Source organism: Narcine bancroftii, chromosome 3 (assembly GCF_036971445.1).
Source record: "Narcine bancroftii isolate sNarBan1 chromosome 3, sNarBan1.hap1, whole genome shotgun sequence".
Taxonomy (NCBI): Eukaryota; Metazoa; Chordata; class Chondrichthyes; order Torpediniformes; family Narcinidae; genus Narcine; species Narcine bancroftii.
The window spans coordinates 192,952,078-192,975,788 of NC_091471.1; the positions used below are offsets into that span (position 1 = coordinate 192,952,078).

General features: G+C 45.8%; 2 long non-coding RNA genes across 3 annotated transcripts in view; one reads left to right on the plus strand and one right to left on the minus strand.

Annotated features, from left to right (window-relative positions):
* Positions 1-23,711, plus strand: part of LOC138756339 (uncharacterized) — a 212,228-nt gene that overhangs the window by 161,533 nt on the left and 26,984 nt on the right. The gene's annotated exons all lie outside the window — the stretch shown is intronic.
* On the minus strand, positions 10,290-11,263 carry LOC138757974 (uncharacterized). 2 transcript variants are annotated; one of them, XR_011354018.1, is made up of 2 exons: positions 11,095-11,263; positions 10,290-10,472 (listed from the first exon to the last, which is right to left on the minus strand). It is a non-coding gene; the product is annotated as an uncharacterized lncRNA (long non-coding RNA). The 2 variants fall into 2 exon arrangements; XR_011354017.1 differs by having other exon boundaries at positions 10,779-11,263.

Genomic DNA, 23,711 nt, shown 5'->3' on the forward strand with positions numbered 1-23,711 from the left:
CGCCACGCAGTACCCCTTTACCCCAGTCGAGAGCAATCTGGTCACCAATGAAATTCTCTCTGCAGTGGGGAAAATAGCCAGTCCGCAACGGTGGGCAAGGTCTGGGCGGATAAAACTGTCAGTTGACCCTGAGTCAAATAAGCAATTGGTATTGTGTCGATGCACTTTAATCAGTTCCATTGCTTTTGTGAGGGGTTGGGGGAAGTCCTGGTCGAGGGTTATTGATACCACATGTCTAATGTAGACATTGGAATCCTGCGTGATGATGTCATGCAATGTGTGCGTGATGACGTCACGCAAACAGTTGGACCTGAAAAAACAGTGTCGGGGAGTTGGTGTTGCTGCCTGCAGCCAAAGGTAAGTGTTGGGGGGGGTCACTGCTTGCCATCGGCATTGGGGTGGACAGCGGTGGGGCGGTCAGCGGTGGGTCCCTGGTCGGCAGCATTGGTGGGTACCAGGTCGACAGCGTTGGCATGTCCCCGGTCGGCAGCGGTGGCAGGTCCCTTTTCGGCAGCGGCGGCGGCGGGTGTTGAGGTCAGGGCTGGGGTTTGGTTGGATGTTGCTTCGTAAGGTAGGGTGAATGGCATTGCAGTGAGGGTGGGTTGTACCTTCTGCACTCAGGGTCTGCCCCATGACGTCAGGCGCAGCCGCGCGGTGGAGCCCTCCCTTTCATTGGACGAGAGCTCTGAGGAAGAAGTGTTTGAAATTGAGTGTGGCGATTTGGCTTCACGCAAGGCACTGTGTTTGACGGCAGTCATTTTGGAGCGACAGACTACAGCAAAGTGGCCATTTTTAAGGCACTTCTGGCACCCGGCTTTTCTTGCTGGGCACTGGGACCTGCTGTGCTTGTTTTTCCTGCAGAACTAACACTTTGGGGTTGCATCAGGCAGCGTAGCGGCCGTAGTAGGGTAGAGGGTGGGCATCCTACTTACATCAAAGTGTGGGGTCCAGCCCTGAGCGTACATGTCCACACTTAAGACCGCAGCCTCTATTGTCTCTGCGTTCCGGATCACGTCCTCTAGGTTTTATCCCCTGTGCTCTAGCAGGCGCTCCCTCATCTCATTCGATCAAATCCCGCCACATAGGCATCCTGAATCAGATAGTCTGTGCAGGCATTGTCCCTGCCCATTGCCCTTAGTGCCTGAATACAAGCTTTACAGGATTCACCGGGCTGTTGCCTCCTTGTAACAAGTTTGTACTGAACACAGACCCTGTTCACTGGTCACTCGTAGAGCCCTTTCAGCACCTTCATGGCTGCGGTGTAAGTGGTCGCATCCTGGACACTCTGGTAGACTCTTGGGGACACAATAGTCATCAATATTTGTAGTCAACAGTTATCCTCTATCATGGCAGGATCAGAGAGCTGTAAGTATGTTTTGAAGCATCTCATCCAGTGCTTAAAGTCATTCAAAGCTGTAGCTGACTGTGGGTCGATGTCGAGGTGACCCAGCTGTGGCATACGCTCCATCCCTTCAAAATTTTTTTAGTTAATAAAATTGTAGTGGGCGTCGAAAGAACCAAGGACTTGTTGATCCAAACCAAGGTTTTTATTAACTAAAAGACTGGAGCATATCACAAGTAGGCCGACCAGTCCAGAATGACCTGGTCTGGCTAGGAGCAATCCTTTAAGACCTGCCAGTAGGTGTGGCTACACTCTCAGCCAATCACAGCCATCCTACACTACCATCTGTACATATGTACATATACACATTGGTGATAGAATCTGTAGTATCACACTCATGAACATATGTTTGCCTTTCCTAGGAAATCACAAACTGTGATGGACTGGCCAGCCTGTTTATCTGAGCCTGGAACCGTGGTGCTAAAGAGCCATGCTCGGGTGCGTAAAACAGACTCCCTAGTCCAACCAGTTCAGCTACTGCATACTAACCCCAACTACACTCATGTTAAATCCCAGGCATGAGATCTGGTCTCGCCTGGTTCGCCCCTTCCTCACACTCCTACTCAGAGTGAGCCTGATAGATTGGGCTCACCCTTTCAGCCTCTGACCCCTAGGAAGCATTCAGATGGCCATGTTGAGGCTCCACTGCCTCAATCTGGCAATTCTGGAGCGGGTCCAGAAATCAATCCTTCCCACACTACAGACCCAGGAACTATGCCAGTTCCCAAGGTTGCAAAGGAGGCACCTGTTTTGAAACAAAGCAACAGAATTAGTAAACAACCTGATAGGCTGACATATTCATAAAATATCTCATTATATTTTGATGGCTTGCTAGATACTGGAGTATTTTGGCTGTTAGAGTATTCTCAATGCCAAACCTGGTATCTATGTATCGCTTGCTTCAGTCTTTCTTAGCAGCTGTCCTTTTGATTTTAACCCTTCTTCTGCCGGGGGGGGGGGGGCGGGGGGGGAGACTGTGGTGAATGTCTGCCAAGCTGCATGTCTCCCCTCTGGCGAGCCTTGCTGTACTAAAATTGGCTGTACATTATCTCTACCGTTAAGGACACTCCCCTTGGGTAAAACTGTATGTGCACCTATTGTCTTTCATTATTGCACCATGAGTTTCTGCTAATAAAAGCCGTGATTATTGTTTGACCACATCATCTTTGTCTACTTCATCAACTGGCACTTCACAACCATGATCACTATTATTACATCTCCCTCTCTTAAAACAAAAGTAGCTTTCTTTTAACTAACATGTTTTCTTTGTATAACTCTACAATTTTAACTTTAACACCAAGAATTTACATTTTCATTATTATCAACATTGTTAACAATTTTAAAACTTGTTTTACATACACTAAAACTTGAAGAGTGAATAAGATAGCACTACTTCATTCTGTTATAGGAGTCTTTAAATTTGTTCAATGAGTCCCTTAGGAGGATTCACGTGTCTTGGTGATCTCCTGATTGATTGTCTTTGAATCTGAGTTGTTGTCTCAGACGATGTCTTCTCAGATGTCCATTCAGGTTGTTCAACTGTATCTGTCTTTCCATTAACTGTGGCTGGTCCCATTTGAAGATCTTGATTTCTTCGCAGAACAGCATCTTCATCTGTCTGAATGGTGTATGATCTTAGTTGGATTTCACTAAGGACAGTTCCCTTCTGAGGCCTTAAGTTTGTTTTGTATTTTAGTCTTACTTGGCCACCAGGGTAGAGTTTTGGTAAGTTTTTTGTTCCTCTGTCAAAGTAATACTTTTGCTTTTCTTTCTGTTTTTCTTTGAACTTCCTCACTTTTTCCCCCTCTTTTGTTTTTTAGGAAGTTCTCCTGAATGGGAAGGTTTGATCTTAGCCTACGTCCCATAAGGAGTTGGGCTGGTGACATGCCACACTCGAGCGGTGTTGTGCAGTATACTAGCGTGGTCTGGTAGAAGTTCGTTCCACTGTATTTGCCTTTTTCATCAGTCGTTTAACTGTCTGCACTGATTTTTTCCTCTAGACCACGCATGTCAAACTCTGGCCCGCGGGCCAAATTTGGCCCGCGATATAATTATATTTGGCCCGCAAGATCATATTAAATATATATTAGAGTTGGCCCGCTGGCTGCCGCGCCAGTATAGCGCATGCACACTGAAGGTGAAAATGAAGACGCCAGAGGTGTGGAGGGATCTCAGAGTCCCGAATCCTGGGGATCGGAGCGCCGCACTCAGCCCGCCTGGCTCCCGGACACACAGACGCAGCTGGAGTTGGGGACCATCCTCGCTGGGTCTGTGCTTCAGCGGCGACGCCGGACCGAACGTCTCGTTGGCGATGCCTTCCCCCTCGCTCCGTGCGTGGCAGACCCTGTCTCCCGCTCCTTTTGTTGGAGATGAGCCTGGCACCGTGAGATCGCAGTTTAATCCCTCTCCAACCATGGGAGGGGGGTGGGAGCAACACGCTCTTCTCAGTCAATTCCTCCACCGCCCCGGACGCCAGAGTTTCAATGGGGGATTCGGGTGCCTTCGTCAGGCGACCGACCTCTTGGTCCAAGACAAGGGGAGAGCGTACAAACTCCACACAGACAGCACCTGAACTCGGGTGAACGTGGAACTGTGACCCCACATTCCACATCAGGACTGTGTGTAAGATTGGGAGCAGTGAGACAGAAGCTTATTTTGTTCCTGTGATTTAAGTCTTTCTTGGGGTGGGGGGGGGGGGTCCTTCTCTGACCACTTGCCTAACAATTAATCTAATCAGATGTGGAGTTACCACAATACAACAGTTCTCAACCTTTTTCTTTCCACTCGCGTCCCTGTGCCATTGGTGCTCTGTGATTAGTAAAGGATTGCTTAAGGTGGTCTGTGGGTGGAAAGAAAAAGTTTGAAGACCACTGCTTTAATCATCCCTCATTGATTCGTCATGTGCACGGTTTCAGAACGCTAAAGAAAATGGGCCAATGACAATGACAATGAAAGAGTTTATCCAAAACTATTATTAAACATTTATTTTAATAAGAAAAAGTTTAACATTACATATGTTGAAAGAAGAGAAAACATGCAGATGTTGAAAATTTTCAATAAATATTTAGTTTGGTCCTCAACTTAGTCCAAGTTTTTAATTTTGACCCTCCGTGAATTTGAGTTTGACTCCCCTGCTCTAGACCATTGGACGGTGGAAAATGAGGACTTGACCTGATGTCTACAAAGTCCCACTCTTTGGCAAACTGTTGGAACTTTAAATTGCAAAACTGTGGTCCATTGTCTGTGAAGACCTCGCTCGCCACATCATGCCTGGAGAATATGGCTTTCATACCTGTATTACAGCATCCACAGTGGTGGTGTTTTGTTTATACACCTCTGGATACAGGGAGTAATCGTCTGTGACTACAAGATGATCCTTCCCTTGACATTCGAATAGGTCAGCGTCTACTTTCTGGTAAGGTCTATATGGTGCTGGGTGTGGCCTTAGTGGTTCTGCAGGATTGCTTGCTTGATCTTTCCAGTATATTGTACAGTTTGACACTTCATTAGTTATATTATTGTTGAGTCTTGGACAGTGCATCACCTCTCGTTCTCTTATCTTACACTTTTCAATTCTAAGATATTCTCCGTGGATCCTTTTTAGCACCTCTTGTATCGTAACTAACATCAACCATACAAGACAGATGGCAAGTTAAATGCTAGTTTTAATAGACTAATATATACAGCTAGGTCTTGCCTCTGTTCAAGCTTAGGTCAGAATGGAGAAGCATGAGCTCCGATCGGCTTTATATACAAGGTCGTCAGGTGGTGGCCCCCGGTGACCTATTGATGTAATAATATATCACCATACCTCTTTTCTCAGACTCTTTGGGGATTAGGATTTTACTTCCTTTGTAGATGATGTCTTCAACCACTGATAGTTCCACCCTGCAATTCCAGTACTCTGAAACGTGAGCAGGTGAGCAGATGAGCAGTCCTGCTTCATGTTGGGCCATCCATCCAAGATGTTTTTTTTCTCAGTTGTCCCAGTGTTTCATCTTTGTTTGTCTCTGACTTTATGAACTCCATTTTTTCCATCTGATGTGGGCAGTGCACTTGTGATCATGTCCATGAAGGGATTCACGTCTTCACCTATTTTGGTGTTTGCACAATCTCTCATGTCAACAGCTCTAGACAACATGTCTGCTGTGTACATTAGCTTACCCAGACTGTATGCCACATTCAGTGTGTAGCATTGCAGCCTAATAATCATTCTTTGTATTCTAAGTTACAATTTATTTTATGGCTTTTGGAATAATGCAGTCAAAGTTTTATGGTCAGTCTCTACACTGATTGTTTGTCCTGATTAAATCTTTCACAGGCTGAGCAGGTCCTTTTCAGTTTGAGTGTATTGTGTCTCTGCATCTGTCATTGAGCATGATGCATATGAAATGGGTTGCCAGTCATCATATTTTTGCAAAAGAACTGCACCGATCTCACAGTGTCTGATGATATCTTGATGGCTCTCGCTGGGTTGAGAAACCTCAGAACTGGTTCTTCTGTGAGCAGTTTCTTTAGTTCGCTCCATGACTTTTCCTGGTCATGATTCCACTCCCATTCAGTGTTCTTTTCTGTTAGTCTTCTCGATGGAGCCATCTTTTCTGAGAGGTTGGATATGAATTTACCCATATGGTTGGCCATTCCATTAAACCTCTGTGCATCCTTTTTGGATTATGGCCTTGGCATGTTCCCATTTGTGGACACCTTTCTGGAATCTGGTCTGATGCCCTCACTACCAATAATATCTTGTGCAAATGTTAGTTCTGTTACCCTGAGCTGGCATTTTTCTCTATTCAGCTTCATATTTGCTTTCCTTGTTGCTTCCAGCACTTTCCTTAGTCTCTCATCATGCCCCATTCTCGTGGTTTCCCCATACTATGATGCCATCCATTGAGGTATCAATTCTGTCCAGGTGCTCATAGACCACATGGATAGTTTTGTGATATACTTCAGAAGCTGAGGCAATTCTGAATAGTCACCTTAGGAATCTGTATCTACCAAATGGACTATTGAACGTGCACAGACTTGAACTTGCTTCATCCAATTTTAACTGCCAAAATCCTGATGATGCATCTAACTTGCTGAAAAAAATTGCATTTGCAAACTGTGACATGATTTCTTCATGCTTCGGAAGCTTAAAGTGTTCTGTTTAATGCTCTGTTTAGATCTCTTGGATCCAGGCAAATTCTAAGCTTTCCATTCCTTTTGTTCACAACAATGAGTAAACTCACCCACTTTGTTGGCTCATCTATCTTCTGAATCATGTTCAGGCTTTCCATCCAGTCCAGCTCTGCCTTTAGTTGCTTTTGAAGCGCAAATGGAACTTTTCCGCGTGGATGTATTATCAGTGGCACATGTTTATCCACTCTGATCGTGTGTTCTCCTGGAAGGCAGCCTAAACCCTGAAATAGGTCATTGTACTCCTTCATGAGTTCATCATAGACTCTCTCCTTCACTTTCCTCCATGAGGACTCTTTTGACTAGGTTCATTTTCTCACAGGCTGTTAAACCTTGTATGGCCTGTACATCCTTTGGTACCAAGATAAATACTAGCATGTGCTCTTTGTCCTTGTGTTTCACTTTGACCATGCATCCTCCTTGCACTGGTATATCAGTACCTGAATATCCTGTCACCTTCACTTTTGTTCCATACATCTTTGGTCTGGGTCTAATCTTCTTAAAATGAGTCTCTAATATTACATTAATTTGTGCTCCAGTATCCAATTTACCTGAAATGTATATGTCATTCACTTTTAATCTTAACATCCAGTCTCTGTTTTCTTTCTTGTTTTCAGTCACGACATCTACATAGAATTCCTCCATCTCCCTTTCAACTACTGCATGAACCTTGCTTTGTTGCACTTGATTCCTACAGCAGTGGGCATAATGGTTGCTTTTATTGCACATACTGCATGTTTTACCATATGCTGGACAGATTTTTGGTAGGTGTTGTATACCACATCGATGACATGGTTTTCGATAGTTCCTTTCATTTTTGTTTGCTGGCCATGCCTCTCTTTCCGCTTTGACACGCTTTTTGTTAAATGGTCTATGTCTGTTCTTGCTCACATTGCAGCTAGTTTCACTGAACAACTCTTTTGCCTGCAATTTTACTGTTTCTGTAGACATACAGAATGCTATGGCTTTTTCCAGGTCTAGATTTTGCTTTCTTAACAGTCTTTCCCTTAGACTATTACCTGGAATACCACACACAAATCTGTCTTTTATCAGTGAGTCAGACATTCCACCAAATTCACATGTTTTGCTTCTGTTTCTCAATTCAGTCAAATACTGATCAATACTTTCTTCCATTTTCTGTACACGTGAAATATCTGTGCCTCTCAAATGTCACATTATGTTTAGGTATGCAGTATTCCTCAAACTGTTCCATTATTTTTTCCAGTTTCATTTTCTCTCCTTCAGCAGCAAATGTGAAGTTATTGTACACCTCCAGGACTTCATCACCCACGACATGTAAGAAAACTGATGCTTTCACTTTATCACTTTTCTCGTCATCTCTGACTGCCACTAAATACTGTTTAAATCTATTTCAATTTTCAGCCACGTTACCTGTCAGCTGAAGTTTCACTGGTGGGTGTAATCCTTCCATTTTTCACTTTGTTGTCTTCTCTTCACTGATCAGTTGCTGACTTTCAAAGTATTTCCTTCTAATTTCCTTCATCTCACTTCTGACACCATGTTTCATCTTGTATTCATATGTGTGAATTCTTAGAGAACACCTGGATGAAGGAAAAGGTTCTTTACTTTAAAGTTGTTGTAAACAGCATCATGAGGCATGTCATGAGGCCGCAAGCCTCCATTACAGATCTAACATACTGCAGTCTCCTGCTCTGTGTCAGCCCCTGTTGGCAGCCAAGTCTAATCAAACGGGAGCTATAATCCTTAAGGCATTGCTACTTGCATTGCAACCATGATCACTATCATTACAGTTACTTGTGACAATATCACATCTAAACCAACAGGTGAAGCATCAACAACATGGGTCGCTTCCTTGTCTGGGTCGTAGTGAATGAGAACACTGTCCCTTGAGGTCAGCAGTTTCTTAAAGCGATTGAAAGCTTTGTCGGTTTCAGCATTCCAATATCATTTCTGGCCTTTTGTTAACAATTGGTTGAGAGGGTTGCACAGCGTTGACATGTTGGGGATATACTTTTGATAATGCTTAACCAAACCTAAGAATGATTGCAACTCAGCTCAGTTTGATTGGCAGGATATCTTGACTCCTTCACAATCAAATATGTTATTGAGGGTATCATAAATACACACTTATCTTGACAAAGTCAGTCTTTAGCTTGTTCTAGCCTGCCAATGACCTTTTCCAAGTTTGTTAGATGCTCTGCATTGTCATGGCCAGTAATGATGATTTCCAACATTCAGTCCTTGCAATAATTTGTCCATAAGAGCTTGAAACATTACTTGAGTGGATGATATTCCATACGGCATCCTAGTATAAGTGAAGAATCCCAGGTGAGTGTTGATAGCCACATACTTCACGAGAATGTTGACAGGATTTCAGGGTCTGAGTTACAGGGAAAGGTTGTGCAGACTGGGGCTTTTTTCTCTGGAGCGTAGAAGATTGAGAGGGGACTTGATAGAGGTGTTTAAGATTTTAAAAGGGACAGACAGAGTAAATGTGGATAGGCTTTTTCAATTAAGAAAGGGGGAGATTCAAACTAGAGGACATGGTTTAAGATTGAAGGGGGAAAATTATAAGGGGAACATGAGGGGAAATTTCTTTACGCAGAGGGTGGTGGGGATGTGGAATGAGCTTCTGGCAGATGTGGTCGAGGTGGGATCATTGGTTACATTTAAGGAAAGACTGGATCGTTACATGGATAGGAGGAGACTAGAGGGGTATGGACCGGGTGCTGGTCAGTGGGACTAGGAGGGTGGGGATTTGCTACGGCATGGACTAGTAGGGCCGAACTGGCCTGTTCTGTGCTGTAAGTGGTTATATGGTTATATGGTTAGATGGATTCGGGATCCAATTCGACTTGTTGATATATTTGTGTTAAGTCTGATTTTGTGAACTTTTTCTATTTACCTATTGGTTAGTTTTCCCTTTGTTTTCCTGTCTCTTAACATGTGGCCATGTTTCCTGTACACACGAGATATAATAAGTATCAAACTTTGAAATTAATCCCCAATATATGTCTCGTATCTTGAGTGTGGCCAAGGGAAAAGCATTGTTGCTTACATTCTACTCATGAGTAGTCTGTATAATAATCACAGATATAAGGACTATGGTGTCCCAGATTAACATAGCAACCAATAGGCTCTAAATACATCCCAAGCAGAAGAAGACAGCAAGGGGATGTGATGGGCCTGGATGAGGATAAGACAACATCTGGCATTGAACCATTTAACAACACATGTAGAAGAAGCAATTATGTTAAGTGGCCTCAAATATGGCCTGGAAATTAGGGATGAATATGTAAAAGTTTCTGTCTTCAGTGAGTTTGTGAGACTTTTTTTATTTTTTATTTGTTGCTTACACTTTCCCAATAACTGATGAATAACATGACTGATTAAGATTATATATTGTACCAATACTGCTCTTATCTCAAGAGACTGCAAATATACCTAAAGAGCAAGAACTTCCATTCTTGCCACGTGGCAGATCCTGGACACAACTCTGCCTTTCTCTCTCTACCTGCCAGAGTGTATAGATGTGAAAATGCAGCCTGATGGAGGTGTGAAGCATGGTTGGTGATTTCAGGATTCCAGTTGTAACTGAAAGAATAGTCAAGTTTATTGTCATCTGATTGCACGAGTACAACCTGACAAAATAGTGTTCTCTGGTCCTCGGTGCAAAACACGCAGACACACAACCAGACATAACACACATACAGACAAGCAATATATATACAGGACAAGTATTTAATATATTCAAATAAACATTGTTTCTTGAATATGAGAGTCTCAGATGGTTAGTGTGGGCAGCTCCTTTGTTCGTTCAGCATTCTCACTGCCCATGGAAGGAGAGCATTAAATAGCAACGTGTGTTCGAAAAGACCTTCCTCAAGATTTGTGGAAGACAATCCAGAGCCTGGATAAAGTTAATGGAGATGGTAAATACCTTTTGTATTAAGAACAACAACTAAGCACAGATCACAGGAAAAATTTGGTCAAAAACATAGTAACAGATGTACTGGTAGATGTATGGCCCCTCAACCCTGTTCTGCCATTCAATAAGATGATGAATAATCTGATTTCAGCCATTTCCCTGTCTGTTCACAATGACCCTTCACTCCCCTGAGCCAGGAAGTTTCTCCTAATTGTCCTGTTAAATGAGTGACTCCTAGTTCCAAAACCATGACTTCTAATTTTCATTTCTCCCAGGTGGGATACATACTTGTCATTTCCTTAGAATCTCTCGTGTTTCATATAAGCAGTTCTCATCCTTTTAAATTCTAAAGTGTGTAGGTCTAACCAGTTATATTTTGTGAGAAAACCTCTTCATCCTAGGAATCAACAGAATGAATCTTTTCTGAACTGCCTCTAATTAAAGCATGTTCTCCTTAAATAAAGGAACCAAAACTATGCATGGAACTCTAAGTGTGGTCCAACCAACTTCCTACATAGTTGTAATAAGTCTTCTCCACTTTTACACTCCTCCTCCTTTGCATTAAATGCTTAAATTCCCTTGTCTTCTTAAATATTGCTTATACTGGCATTGTGGCGGCGCACATCCTCATAGTGAATTGGCCCTGCTTGTATCGATGGCGGAGCAGCCGTGGGGAAATGGCGTTGTTAGAGGTTTCTCTCTGACTCCAGCATCCCTTCCAGCGCGCACCCTGGGCAGCAATTATGAGGTCACAATACACCAGGTGACTGAGCTCATGGTGCCCTTAAAGGGGCATGCTTAATTTGAATAGAAACAGTCGTTAATGACCCTCAACGTGGTGGCTGTGTTTCTTCGACTGTTCACACCCCCACAGTGGTGACCCCAATGAGCCCAGACATCTTTCTGGACTCAAAACACCCTGGATTCAGCAGAGGTTAACGCTCTCTCCATCAAGCTTCTCCCCTTTTGGACCCACCGACCGAGAACCTGGTTCGGGCAGGCAGAAGCACAATTTCAACTCCGCAACATCTCCTCAGATGCCATGATGTTCTATCATGTCGTGAGCGCTCTGGACCAAGATACGGCAGCAAGGGTGGATGACATCATCCACCATCCCCCAGCTATGGGCAAGTACACCATGCTCACAGGCTGCTTGGAACTTTCAGGCAAACTCCCCAGCAACAGGTTTCCAAGCTCCTTCACCTAGATGGGCTTGGTGTTCGTAGTCCATCGGCGTTGATGGATGAAATGCTGGCCCTAGCAGAAGACCACAAGCCTTGTTTTCTCTTCCATCAGATATTCCTGGAACAGATGCCAGAGGACATCCAGCTGCTCCTCTCAGATGAAGACTTCTCAAACCCGAGAGCAGCAGCCTGTGCGAATGCCCTCTGGCACACAAAGAGAAAGAACAAGGCAGCCCTCAACCAGGTGGCATGACCAGGAGCCAGCCAACTGCAAGCCACTCCCAAGACCAAGCCAGAGGAGGGCCAGTCGACCTGGTGTTTCTAACACCAGCGCCGAGGAGTGCAAGCCCAGTGGGTTTCAGGGAAATGACCAGGCCAGCCGTCATTGATGGCTGCAACGGCTGGCCACACAAATGCCTCCTTCATGTGACGGACAGATCCACTGGCCACCGATTCCTGGTGGACATGGGCTGAGTTCAGCATCCTTCACCCCACAGTATTAGAGACTAGCACCCGATCTCGAGGTCCAACCCTGCGGGCAGCCAAGGGCTCCACCATCAGGACCTACGGCACCCACAGGGTACAGATCCAGATTGGGAAGGAGAAGTTCCACTGGAGGTTTGTCCTAGCCTCCATGGGTACCATGCTGTTAAGAGCCGACTTCCTCAGAGCTCATGGCCTACTGGTTGACATGAAGGGCAAAAGACTGGTAAATGCCCGAATGTTCCACTCCACCTGTCTGGACACAGCAGAAGCCCACAGGCCCAAAATTGCCGCCTTAGCCACTGCCAGGGATGAGTTCAACGAGATCCTCCATGAATTCCCAGTCATCTTAGAGCCACGGTTCAATCCTGCCCTGCCCCAGCATGGGGTCTTCCACCACATTGCCACACAGGGGCCCCCGCTGCACGCTAGTCCCAGACAGCTGCCGCCTGAGAAGCTGCAGCAGGCAAAAGAGGAGTTCTCCAGGCTCCAGGAACTGAGAATTCGGACAGAGCTTGGGCATTGGCGCTCCATGTGGTCCCGAAATTGTACGGGGGCTGGAGACCGTGCGGAGACTACCGTCAGTTGCATGACGCAACTGCCTCCGACAGGTACCTGGTGGCCCGCATACAAGACTTCTCTGCCAACCTCCACGGCACACTGGTGTTCTCCAAAGTGGACCTTGTGTGGGATACCAGGAGTTCTCGGTGCATCCAGGGGATGTGTGTAAGACGGCCATTATCATCCCTTTCAGCCTCTTCGAGTTCCTGAGTATGCCCTTAAATCTAAAGAACGCGTCCCAAATGTTTCAGCGCCTCATGGACTCGGTTGGATAAGACCTGGACTTTGTGTTCATTTACCTGGATGATATTCTCATTGCCAGTCGCAACTGCGATGAACACACTCTTTGCCCGGCTGGTGGATTTTGGCCTCACGGTCAACATGGCCAAATGTCGTTCAACAAGGAGTGCCTCCAGTTCCTGGGGCAGACCATTTTGGCTGCTGGGGCCACGCTGGCACCAGAGAAGGTAGTGGCTGTTCAACGATTCCCCAAACCCTCCACCCTGAAAGGCCTCCAAGAATTTGCGTGGATGGTGAACTTTTACCATCATTTCATCCCCGGAGCCGCACGCGCCATACGCCTATTGTTCGCGCTCATGGCCACCAAAGAAAAGACTTTATCGTGGTCAGAGGCGGAGATGGCTTTCATTGTGACAAAGGAGGCTCTAGCCAGCGCCACACTGCTGGTGCACCCGCGGGCAGAGGCACACATGGCGGTCTCCGTGGACGCCTCAGCTACGGCAGTTGGGGGAGTTCTGGAGCAGTGGCTCAATGGACAATGGTGCCCACTGGCATTTTTCAAGCAGTTGTGCCCACTGGAATTCAAATACAGTGCCTTCAACCGGGAGCTCCTGGTGCTGTATTTGGCCATCCACTATTTCCACTACTTCCTCAAGGACAGGCCTTTCACAGCCTTCATAGATCACAAGCCCCTCACTCAAGCACTGGTGATGGCCAAGAATCCGTGGTCTAGCCAGCGCCACCTCTCGTACATGTCTGAGTTTATGACCGACATCTGACAGAGGGCCCGCAAGGATAATGTAGTGGTCGATGTGCTCTCCCGCCCAGCCATCAACATTTGCCCCCGGCCTAGATTACGAGCAACTGGCTCAGGCACAGAGGAATGATGTGGAGACACAGGCCTTGCGGACTGCCATCTCAGGCCTCAAACTCAAGGATGCCCGGCAGCCTGGACACATTGCTCATCAACGTCTCAACAGGCACGCCGTGCCCTGTGGTCCCGCCGCACTGGAGGGCGAAGGTCTTCCGTCTGATCCACGACCTCGCTCACCCAGCGGTAAAGACAACCGTGCAGATGGTCGTGGAGTGGTTTGTGTGGCACGGGCTGAAGAAGGAGGTGGCGGAACTGGCCAGGAACTGTACCAGGTGCCAGACCTTCAAGGTCCAGCAACACACGCAAGCACCCATCCAGAACTTTGACCTGGAGGTTCGCAGATTCCAACACATCCACGTTGATGTCATTGGGCCCCTGCCAGTGTCCAAGGAGGCTCATTACCTTCTCACGGTGTTGGATTGGGCCACAAGGTGGCTGAAGGCTGTCCTGATTAAGGAGGCCTCCACAGAGACTGCGCCAGGACTCTTGTTAGCCAATGGATCGCCCGTTTTGGAGTCCCGGTGCACATCACTAGCAACAGAGGGGTGCAGTTCACGTCTGCCCTGTGGACTCAGATGGCGAAGCTCCAAGGGGGTCAAGCTCCACCATACCACAGCATACCATCCACAGTCCAACGGGTTGGGGAGAGGTTCCACAGGCACCTGAAGGCATAGCTTATGGCCAGGCTCTCCGGACCAGACTTGGCAGACAAATTACCCTGGGTCCTTCTTAAGATTAGGACAGCACTCAAGGAGGACCTGCAGGCTTCAGCAGTGGAGATGGTCTATGGCGTACCGTTTTCCCTGCTGGGTGAGTTTTTCGGCCCAGACCCTGACACCACGGCCACCGACAAAAACCTGCTGGTGGACTTACGGAGGCGACTGGCCTCCCTAGCTCCCCCACCCCTGGCATACCACGGCACCCAGCCGTTTCACCTCCCCAAAGTGCTTGACTCGGCCCAGTTCATTTTTGTGCGGAGGGGACCACAAGGTGCACCGCAACAGCAACTGTACAAGGGGCCATACAAAGTCTTGCATCGATCCAGTGGAACCTTCACCCTGGATGTTGGGAGGAAAGAGGAACTTTTTATGGTGGATCGCCTGAATGCGGCCCATCTGGAATTATCACAGCCGGTGTAGATGGCCGCGCCCAAGCGACAGGACGTGCTGCCAGTTCTGGGGTGGGGGGGGGGTTGTGTGGCGGGGCAGCCATGGGGAAATGGCGTCGTCAGAGGTTTCTCTCTGACTCCAGCATCTCTTCCAGCGCCCACCCTGGGCAACGATTATGATGTCATGATGCACCAGGTGACTGATCTCATGCCACCCTTATTGGGGCGTGCTGACTTTGAATAAAAACTGTCGTTAAAGACCCACAACGTGGTGGCTGTGTTTCTTCCACTGCTCACACCCCCACAGCATGTTACTTTTCTACATTTTATGTACAAGCACACCCACATTTCTCAAAAGCACTGATTTATATCTGTTTAAATTGTGTTCGATTCTTTTTTATGCATCCTATTAAGGCGGATAACCTAACTATCCCTATATTATACTGCCAAATCTGTCTCCACTCATTGTACATCGAAAACCCAGTGCCAACTTGGTAGACTCTTCAGAATGTACAATTTTTCTATCAGTAAATTTGGCTTCAGAACCCTTTATCTCTTCAAATGAGCCATAAATAAAATAACAAATGAGGATTCTAGTATTGAGCTTGGGAAAGACCTCATCTCACAGCCCTATTATTGTCTCCAGATCTTTTTATCATATGAAATTTGCAACTTTGGGAGAAATGAACCTTTTCTAGCTGGCATGGATTGCCATGTCTCAGGTGTTACCTTCCTTTGTGAGAATGGAAAATGTAGAAAAAAGTTCTCAAAAGCAACATTTTGAATGTTGAAAGGCGTGGACAGAGTAGATGTAGAAAGAACGTTTCCAATGTACCACCATTGTCTAGGACAAGAGGGCATAACTTCAGGATTGAAGGCCGTCTGCATAGAACAGAGGTGCAGAGGAATTTCTTCAGCCAGAAGGTAGTAAATCTGTGCAATTATTTGCCACAGGCAGTTGTACAGGCCAGGTCATTGGGTTTATTTAAGACAGAGATTGATAGGTTCTCATCTTGATTAGCCAGGTCATCAAATGTTATGGGGAGAAGGCCAGGCAGTTTTGCTGAGTGGGAAAATTGGCAGTCATGATTAAATGGTGGCGCAAACTCGATGGCCTGAATAGCCCTTTTCTGCTTCTATACATAGGTTCTCATCTTGATTAATCAGGTCATCAAATGTTATGGGGAGAAGGCCAGGGAGTTTTGCTGAGTGGGAAAATTGGCAGTCATGATTAAATGGTGGCGCAAACTCGATGGCCTGAATAGCCTTTTTCTGCTTCTATACCTTTTGCCACAGGCATCTGTAGTCGCATGATTGAAATACAAGGTTCCCAGTTGAAACATAACCTTGTGCTTTGGTGAGGCGTTACTGGCCTGCTCTGCTATTATATTAAAATTTCAAATTAAATGGCAATGTTTACCTTGGTATGTTTGCTGAAAACTCACTTTGTATCAAAACTCCTCCTGGATTTTGAGTACAATAAATTCCATTGACTACACCTAGTCTACTGATTCAAAAATAGATTTTAATGCAAGATTTTCTAAACCCAGACTGTTAACTTCCTGTGGTTTCTTTCCCCTCACAAGTGCCTATCCACTACCGATTTCACATACAGTTGGGGGAGGTCACAGAAGCATTAATGAGTCCTGATTATTATTGACCTGAAGTACTGCTGCTACTCACACTATGCTTTCAGAGCACTGTCCTTCTTTCACTGGGAAAGCAATATAATTCCCTTCATTGTGTAGATGTCGGAGCCGAATCATGGGTCCTCTACCGGCATCACCTACGGCTCCTAGAACGCTTCCACCAGCGTTGTCTCTGCTCCATCCTCAACATTCATTGGAGCGCTTTCATCCCTAACGTCGAAGTACTCGAGATGGCAAAGGTCGACAGCATCGAGTCCACGCTGCTGAAGATCCAGCTGCGCTGGATGGGTCACGTCTCCAGAATGGAGGACCATCGCCTTCCCAAGATTGTGTTATATGGCGAGCTCTCCACTGGCCACCGTGACAGAGGTGCACCAAAGAAAAGGTACAAGGACTGCCTAAAGAAATCTCTTGGTGCCTGCCACATTGACCACCGCCAGTGGGCTGATCTCGCCTCAAACCGTGCATCTTGGCGCCTCACAGTTCGGCGGGCAGCAACCTCCTTTGAAGAAGACCGCAGAGCCCACCTCACTGACAAAAGGCAAAGGAGGAAAAACCCAACACCCAACCCCAACCAACCAATTTTCCCCTGCAACCGCTGCAACCGTGTCTGCCTGTCCCGCATCGGACTTGTCAGCCACAAACGAGCCTGCAGCTGACGTGGACATTTACCCCCTCCATAAATCTTCGTCCGCGAAGCCAAGCCAAAGAAGATAGATGTAAATCTTTAGACAGTAATGACATTAGGTTGTTGAAACAAACTGAAGATTAACAAAGATTGAAGCATGTTACTTATTAGTAAAAGAATATCAAATTGTTCCATTTTGGCACTGTATCAAAGTTGAAAGGACCTTGGATTAGCTTTTCCTTAATTCAAGTGGTGTTAACATTTCCCCTGTATCAGCATTCTCATCAACTGACTGAAGTTCACTCAATGTGCAAATTCAAGAAAATAGCAGGCACCACCTTCTTTGGTCTACAGATTGAGTTGGCCATAATGAAACTATGAAACTTCAAATAAAAAAGTTTTCCTTGAATTCCAGGATCCAAGAAATGTCATATTATTGGTGAATGAAATTTAAACATAGCTTTTAACTTTGATAAACACGGGATGGACACAATAAATTTTGAGTGTATAATTCCAAGATATTCTGCTGAGAGGGCTTATGTCTTGGCAGGAACATCACTGCTAGGGTTTGATGTGTTCTTACAATGTAAATTGAAACATGGAGTCACATGAGCAGGTAAAATGTATTGACAGTGAGCCCTTGCCATAAAATTGCAAAACATATTTATATTCATGCAATATACTGAGGGGCATAAAATGTTTTATAATTTTAATTAAATTTGCACCTCTGTTCATTCTATTGCCATGCAATATGGAAATATGCAAAATAGTGGATATATTTAATTGAAAGATTACATTGGGATAGAACTTGCTTTATGAAAAATTTTTTTCCTCTCACCCCACCATTAAAAAACACCCTCTCACCACCACTCCCACCCCCATCACCTCCACCACACTTTACCATTACACCTTTCACTCTTCCTCAGGCCAGGACATCACAGACAAAACCCTCTCCATCACTGAGAACATCTACAGTAGGGCTCTCCAAAGTGGTCGATATGGACCCCCAGGGGTCGATGGAACCATCCAGGGGGTCCAATAATGCCAGAGGGTTGAAAGGGGGAGGGTCAATAACTTTGGGGGGGTCAATTTAAAATTTTGCCTCCTCACTACCTCACCTCACACACCCTACCCTCACCAGGGGGGTGGGAGCAAAGGGGCGCTAACCTGCCATGAACCTTCATGCACTGCCATCACGCTTCCCCCTCATTGCACATACACCAGTCAGCCGGCCTGTGGACTCTAGGATGCCACATTTAACAGGTAAGTGTCCTTCCTGCCTCTTAATTTTTCCTCAATTTGGGGATGTATTTGGGTTGTCCCCCAAATAGAGGACAAATTAACACAAATGGCTCGAGGTGGTGCTGGACAGAGGACAGAGGGCTCAAAAGCAAGACTGTCTGGCCTAAAAGACCCCTGTACAGCCCCCTCCCAGTCCAGCCCTGCCTCAATCCAGTGACCCCCACACCTGCCCCACCCCCCCACCGTCCAGTTCCAGATTCCATGCCTGGGGGAGGGGGGAGGGTCAATGAGGAACCACTTATTCCCTGAAGGGATCGACGGTCTAAAAGGTTTGGGCACCCCTGATCTACAGGGAACACTGTTGTCAGAGAGCAGCAGCAATAATCAAGGATCCACACCACCCTGCACATACAATGTTCTTGCTGCTACCATCAGGAAAGAGGTATAGATGTCACAAGACTCGCACCACCAGGTTCAGAAACAGCTGCCACCCCTCCACCTTCAGACTCATCAACAGTACACTCAATCAGGGACTTAATTAAGGATTCTTACTTTTGGACTTTATTGATTTTTTTCTCTCTGCATTGCACAATTAGTTTACATTTCTTTATTTGTTTATATGTGTAGATTGAGTACAGTTTTTTTATGTAGGCAAAAATAATTTCAATGTTGTATGTGATGTCATGTATGTACTCTGACAATAAATCTGAAATCTGAAATCACTACATTGCTCATTACTGCTGTTTCTTATCAGATAGGATTACATACTCCACAAGCTCTCTGGTCCATAAAACAGCAAAACAAATATTATTAATATAAATGTGGAAAAAGTATAAACATAAATGTAAGCTTTAACCAATAATGATGTTTTACAAATAAAGGGGTCTTATTGAGGGTAGCAGGAAAAAAATATTTCCACCACCTGGAGATTGTCTAAAATTTATAGCTGGGACTTCCAGGAGCAAAGTAAGGAAATGGTTCTACTCGCAAACCACCATTTTATCTTTCATTCCCCAAGGAACTCACAAGGCTTTGTTTTGTAACATAGATCAAAACCAGATATCATTCTGTTTCATTTGCATTGCACTCTCTCCAAGCAAAATCTGATATAACCGTGCAATATCACAGCTGCAATGCCATAGTTGCAACATAAAATCTATGCATTTACACTCCAATCCTCTATATCTAAAGACAAATGTTCCATTAGACTCCTGCAGTGAACTGGAATTCATTGTCTGCGTGTAAAGTAGACGGCCAATCCCTCCTCTTCACTCCACCCCGTCAGCCCTGATATAAACCCTGTTTTCCCGGCTTACCTCAGAATTACCTGAAGACCTCTGTAAATACTGGCCATTAGTTGTAAGTTAATAAAAGCGTGTTTGTGCTCCACACAAGTCTCTGAATACTATCCATCACGTTACAATTTTATTAGCTTACTTTTCAAGACGGAATTAAAGTCCTCTTGAAGCCAGGCATGCTCCAGGTCGACCCTCTGTCCCCAGAGACCCAGGAGGAATTCACCTACTGGTTGGAGTGCTTCCAGTCCTACATAGTGACCTCATGGTGGAAACGACTACCAGAAGAGAAACAAATGGCGGGAATGGTGGCCATCTTGCTGCTTCTCATGGTCAATGCCACCTCTCCAGCCTTCGGATCAAGATGGCGGCAGCAGAGGGAGCAATGCAGACTCTGGAGCGCTGGCATCAGTTGTCCTTGAACAAGCGAAACCCCACCAGCTGAGTAACTTGACGATGGAGGTGAGTGTAAATGGACATCTGACGGACTGTTTAATAGACACTGGCTCAAAGGAGAGTTTTATAAACCCTACGACCGCTTGGCGGTACAACTTAAAGGTTTACCCCATGGACTATTGCATCTTTCTAGCATTGCAGTCGTATTTGGTGACTATTCAGGGGTATTGTACTGTGTACTTATCTGTAAAATGTAGGGGGGCAAATTTTGCAAGTTCTGACTGTTGGTATTGAAAGGTTTGTGTGCTTCTGTGTTGCTGGGCCTAGACTTCCTGTGACCATGGAGTATTCAGACCCACTTCCCCCTTTCATGGTGTGGAACAGAAGGTCCAAAAATACAGACTCTACATGCGGTCGCTCCACGCTGAATATCGAGCCACCCCCACCCCCCCCTCCATTTCAGAACATAATCCCTGACTGTAAGCCGATAGCCACAGAGAGCAGTGCAGGGGACCGAGAATTTATTGGAGCCGAAATGCAGCGGCTGCTGAAAGAAAAAGTCATTGAGCCCAGTAACAGCCCATGGAGAGCCCAAGTAGTACTCGTTAGAGGGGGAGAAAAGCCTAGGCTAGTGATTGACTATAGCCAAACTATTAATTGCTTCACATCCTGGACACATAACCCCTCCCCCGAATCTCAGACATGGTGAATGAAATTGCACAGTACCGGGTCTATTTGACCATTGACCTGAAAGCTGCATATCACCAGTTACCAATCCATTCCGAAGACTATCCCTACACTGCATTCAAGGAAGATGGATGGCTTTATCAGTTCCTGAGGGTCCATTTCGTTATTACGAATGGGTTCTTGATCTTCCATATGCAGATGGACAAAATGGTAGGTAAGTATGAGTTAAGGGCTACCTTCCCCTATATCGACCATGTCACCATTTGTGGACACAATCTGGAGGACCACGATGCCAATATTCAGAAGTTTTTCCATACAGCCAAATCCCTGAATTTCACGTACAATGCCAGTAAGTGTGCGTACTGAACTAAACGTCTACCTATCCTGGGTTATGTGGTGGAGAATGGTGTCACTGGCCCAGACCCCAAGTGCATGCACCCCCTCTTAGACCTCCCAACCCATGGACCATGAAAGTGCTAAGGAGATGCTTGGGCTTCTTCTCATACTACGCCCAGTGGGTGTGTCACTAAGCTGATAAGGTCCACCCCCTCTTAAAATCCATCTCCTTCCCATTATCAGCTGAAGCCCAGGCGGCTTTTAGCTATGTCAGGAGCTATATCGTGAAATCCACCATGCATGCGGTGGACGAAAATGCACCACTTGCAATGGTGGAATAGTCTGTGGGGTAAACCTTTAAATTGCCTCCGATATAGCTGTGGCTGCGACCATTACTAGATGGGCAGGCCAGTAGCTTCCTTTTCCTGTATGTGGAGGAGGCTCAAGCCATTTTGGAGGCCATCAGATACTGGAGGCACTACCAAGCTAGCAGGAAATTCACTCTGCTCACTGTTCAGTGATCTGTAGCATTCATGTTCAATAATACAAACAGGGGCAAAATAAAGAACGACAAGATTGCAAGGTGGAGCATCAAACTCTCCACCTATAACTGAGATAATGTATAGGCCAGGTACACTCAATGAACCTCCAGATGCCCTATCCTGAGGAAGCTATGCTGCTATACACACCAGCCAGTTGCAATCACTTCATAACGAGCTCTGTCACCCGGGCATCACCCGCATGGGCCTCTTTGTCAAGGCACGCTCCCTGCCCTTCTTTTTCAAAGACATCAGGGAGATGACCAAGTCATACCAGATCTGTGCTGAGTGAAAACCATACTTCTACCACCCTGACAAAGTACACCTGATGAAAGCTTCCCACCCCTTCAGCATCGATTTCAAGGGGCCCTTCCCTCCATTACGGAAACACGTACTTTATTAACGTTATCGATAAGAACTCACATCCCCTGTCCAGACACCACCACCACCACAGTTGTCAGAGCTCTTCACTCCATTTTCACCATGTTCGGGTATCCCAGCTTTATTCATAGCAACCGAGGCTCAACCTTTATGAGTAAAGAGCTACACCAGTACCTGATCTCAAGAAACATCACTTCAAGCAGGAGGACTAGGTCCAACCCCCGGGGGGAACGGATAAGTTGAAAAGGAAAACACAATGGTCTGGAAGACTGTAAAACTGGTCCTCTAGCCTAAAGGCCTTCCAGATTCACGCTGGCAAGAGGTTCTACCCACCGTGCTCCATCCACTCCATAAGGTCGCACCTCTGCTCTACGACCAATGTGACTCCTGTAAGGTAAAACATCATGAGATGGGAATGTGTAAGGAGTTACCCTGTACAGGGCTGTAACAAGATGTGAATGCATCCTTGTACTTACAAGATAAGAGAGACATTGATGGATTGAGAGGCAGGAAGCTAGCAGGGAAAGGATAGCAACAGTTTTAGTCATTGGACAAGTAATGATATGATGATGTTCTAAGCATGTATCCAAGGGTATAAAAAATCACCATTTTGCTGATAACGGCAGAATGCATTCTCCGACTAACATTGTTAGTCGCAAGTGTTACAATCCGGTAATAAAGAACAAAGAACCCTGATTTCGACTCAGTCTGGTGTTTGTCTCACTCATTCATGAACAAAGCAGACCTAACACTCCTCACGAACTAATGTTTGCATTCCCAAGGAAATCTACATCGGGGTCACTCTTCCAGTATGGCTAATGACACCAGGACAGGTACTGCTGAAAAAAACACGTGAGGAGAAGCAAAATGGATCTGCTAGTCAAGAAAGTGCACCTAGGTGGCATACCCAGATGGCAGGAAGGACAAGATCTGACACCTTCAGGAACAATAGGCCTGGAACCTCCAAATACCCCATGCAGGGTTCCAGATGACATGGTTTCAGCCCAGCTACCATCAAATCCGGAACCACAGAGTCCCCCTTCAAATCCCACTATCCAAGAACCACAGAAGGCATAGGAAGTTCTGGAAGTCCACCAGTTCTAAGTCACTCAATCAGAATAACCAGGCCCCCTGACAGACTCAACTTGTAAATAATTGTAGAAAATTTTGTGTTGCTGAACTAGGTCTCTGTTTTCGCCCACAGGTTCTTTTCTGAAGGAAGAGGTAAATGCAGTGAACTGGAATTCAGTTAGATTAGATGGCCGACCCCCATTGGTCCCGATATAAACCTTGTTTTCCCACCTTACTCCAGATTTACCAGAAGACCATTGTAGGTACCGGCCGTTAATTGTAAGCTAATAAAAACGTATTTGTGCTCCACACAAGTCTCCGAGTACTGTCCATCACGTAACCTGTCTGATTGGCCCCCTAAAGCTCTGTTTCTAATGTTTCTAAAACTTCATCATTTAGAAAGGGCTGTGTTCTATCCTTTGTGGCACAAGGTAGATAATTTCATCTATGTCTACACGAAGACCCTTTTGCAACAACATTTGTCTGTCACTGAATCTATCAATAAATCTTTCATGCTTTATGCTTCCACCAGCCTTATTGACATCTC